The sequence below is a fragment of the Chrysochloris asiatica genome, unplaced genomic scaffold (assembly GCF_000296735.1).
Source record: "Chrysochloris asiatica unplaced genomic scaffold, ChrAsi1.0 scaffold00057, whole genome shotgun sequence".
Classification (NCBI taxonomy): domain Eukaryota; kingdom Metazoa; phylum Chordata; class Mammalia; order Afrosoricida; family Chrysochloridae; genus Chrysochloris; species Chrysochloris asiatica.
The window spans coordinates 445,503-448,998 of record NW_006408575.1 but is presented as its reverse complement, the minus strand read 5'-3'; positions in this window follow the sequence as shown (position 1 = coordinate 448,998).

Sequence of the window (3,496 nt, the reverse complement as noted above, 5' to 3'; positions counted from 1 at the left end):
GCCAACCTTACAGTACAAACAACTTTGCAGTCTAGTATATTAACCCACAATGCCACACCAGGATGCTTTGATACTCTCTGGTCAGAGCTGTCATTACTACTTAGTTACAATGACACTTTCAATCAAGCAGTTTCTTCTGCACCTTACAAGTACACCTGTAGTTTTGTTGCTGTTTTGTTGAAGTTTTTTTATAGTCTTCAATTTTGCCAAATTTTCTGGTGTTGTAACTAAAATATTATTATGGTAATTGACATTTGTAAACCTATATCCTGGTAGCGTAGTGGGTTATGAGTTGGGTTGGTAACCTCAAGGACAGCAGTTCAAATGTACTAGCTGCTCAACTGGAGAAAGTGAGGCTTTCTGCTCCCATAAAGATTTGCATCCTTGGAAACCCTATACAGGGTCACTATGAGTTAGAACCAACTCTGCGGCAAACAACCATCAACCAATCAACCATATCAATAGCATTTTGGGGAATGAAGTAGTAGGTAAAGGAAATGAAGGGAAAAATTTTTTAAAGGCTTCCTCTCTGATACTAACACGGTTACAAGTAATAATGTAATTCAATGTAGAAAGATTTTACAAAAATTTTTGTGGTTGGTATCGGGTGGTGGTGGTTGGTGGTTATGTGCCCTGGAGTCGGTTCCAACTCATAGCTGCTAATCTCAAGGTCAGCAATTAAAAACTACCAGCCATTTTACTGGAGAAAGATGAAGCATTCTGCTCCTATAAAAATTTACAGCCTCAGAAACCCTATACAACCGGGTTGCTATGAGTAAGAACCAACTCCAAGGCACACAACCACCATCACCATTCATATAACCTAAGAAATATTATACTTTTGTAATTTGCAGCTATATCATGTATTGTTCTCTGATTTAAATTAATGACAAACATCACTAAACCTTACACAGGGTCACTATGAGTTGGAATAGACTGGAACAAAAACAACAAGGATTTTGTATGGTCTGGCACAGGAGGATGCAGGGGGCGCAGGGAGGGATGGACACCACAGGTTACCACATGAGGTGGTACCAATTGATTGGTATGATTTTCCTTTCACTGCCTCTGTGTTAGATTTTTCAGCCTGATCTTTCGAGGAAAGCTTGTAGAGAAATTAATCTTTAGAAAATAGTTTGAAATGCCAAGAACCTGAAGAATCAAAACCTACTTGAGTCAGCCAAGGTTTACTACAATGTTAAATGAGACCTGGGAATGCATTGCGGAGACGGTATAGGCAGAGGGTTTTATTATACGGAATGGAGTTCCAGGATGCCAGAAAGCACAGATAAGAGGCACAAAGAGAGTTATTGTACTCCATGCAGCTGCACTTGAAATAATTACAAACACCCTCTTTGGTACTCCCTCCTTTACACACACACACACACACACACAACCCAACACCAACCACCAGCACCATCAACTTCTGTGCCATTACTTCTCAAATGTTTCTCTCTGTGTCTCAGAAGTGAAAGTTAAATGAGCTCCAATCTCTCCCTCTCTAGCTCTGGTTTTTATTGTTTTGCTATTGTATTCCTTTAGTCATGATGTCACTCTAACAGTAATGTTTTAATATATCATCATATTGAATCCTTGTGAACCCTGTGAAGCTTCAGAAAATAGTCACCAGGACTTTCTTCAAAGGCACCTCTGAATGATATCAAACCACCAATGTTTGCATTGGTAGCGGAGCACATAATTGTACCACGCAGGGACTCCTTTATAAATGAGCTAAATATTTACAGGCTCAGAGACATGTTAAGAATTTTTCTGCAGCTATTAAATTTGCAGAAGACGAAGTTTGGCCATCTTGGCCTCTAAGGAGCATTCTGGCTGCACTTCTTCCATAACGGATCTGTTGGTTCTTTTGGCAGCCCTTGACACTTTCAATATTCTCTTCCAACATCATAACTCAAAGGCATCAATTCTTCTATGTTCTCTGGTCTTCCTTATTCACTGTCCAGCTTTCACATCCATATGAGGTTATTGAAAACACCATGGCTTGGGTCAAGTGCACCTTAGTCCTCAAGCTGACATCTTTGCTCTTCAACACTTTAAAAAGGTCTTGTGCAGCAGATTTGCATATTGTCAGGACGCTCCGGTTGCTGAGGAAGGATATCATGTTTGGTAAGGTGGAGGGTCAGAGAAAAAGAGGAAGACCCTCAACAAGATGGATTGGCCAAGTGGCAAGCAGAATCGATGGACTCAAGCCTCGTAACAGTAGTGAGGGTGGCCCAGGATCGGGCCGCGTTTCCTTCTGCTATGCATAAGGTTGCTATGGGTCAGTTCAGACTCGATGGCACCTAACAACAACAACATTAAATTTTCAGAGAATTATTGTAAAACTATAAGTGTAAATATATATATATATTTTTTTTTAAAACTACAATTTTTAGAACAACTGAAAAAGAACTCACTCTCCTTCTTCTAGAATCATATAATGCCCCAAGCATTAGAAGCACGTCAGGATTCCTTCCATTAAAAAGCAAGAAAAATTCAACCAAACAAGGAATGTGAGGGATCATACAATTAGGAAGATCTCGGGTGAGTCACTAAATCCCTGGGTGACACAAACCTCTACTAACAGAAATGTTGGTGATTTAAATCTACCCAGAGGTACCTGGGAAAATCTACTGTTGGAAAGCTACTTTGGGAAACCCAGTCATTGAAAACTATGGAGAGTAGTTCTACCATGGCACCTATGGGGTTGCCACGAGTCAGAATCAGTATGCTAGAACTGGCTTGGTTTTGGTTAGCATGAGTTTCAATTGAAGCACAGCTGTATACCTGGACTCCAGGAGCCCATCCAGTTCTCTATCTCTGCTCTCTACTGCCCTCTCCTGGTCTCTGTATATAATGAATGCTGGTTTCATCATCTGTCTTACAGTCATCATCAACACTTGTCAGTCCAGTTGGTTCTGACTCATAGCGACCCTATATAGTGTTTTCAAGGAGTGGCTGGTGAGTTTGAACTGGTGACTTGGCAGTTTAAACTAACATTGAAGTGCAGAGCTTATCCTACAGCACCACACCAGGACTCCTCATCTATGCTGTTGTTGTTTGTTGTTGTTGTAAGAGTCTTCGAGTTGGTTCCAGCCAATTGAGAGACCCTGTATAGGGTTCCCAAGGAGTGATTGGTGAGCTTGAACTGCTGACCTTGCAGTTCAAACCGACTTTGTAGTCCAGTGCATTGACCCACAGTGCCACACCAGGACTTTCCTTCATCTATACTGTTGTTGTTAAACGCCGTCAAGTCCGTTCCAACCCACAGCCACCCTGTATAGGGTTTTCAAGGAGTGACTGGTGAGCTTGAACCTCTGACCTTGGTGGTTCAAATGACTTTTCATTTCAGCGAATTAACCCACAGCACCTCACCAGGACTCCATTAAAAAATGACTGCTACTAACACAGTCTTTCCTGTAGGATAAACAATGGACTGCTAACCACAAGGTTGGTGGTTCGAACCTACTAGCTGATTCTCAGAAAGCCTGTCCAG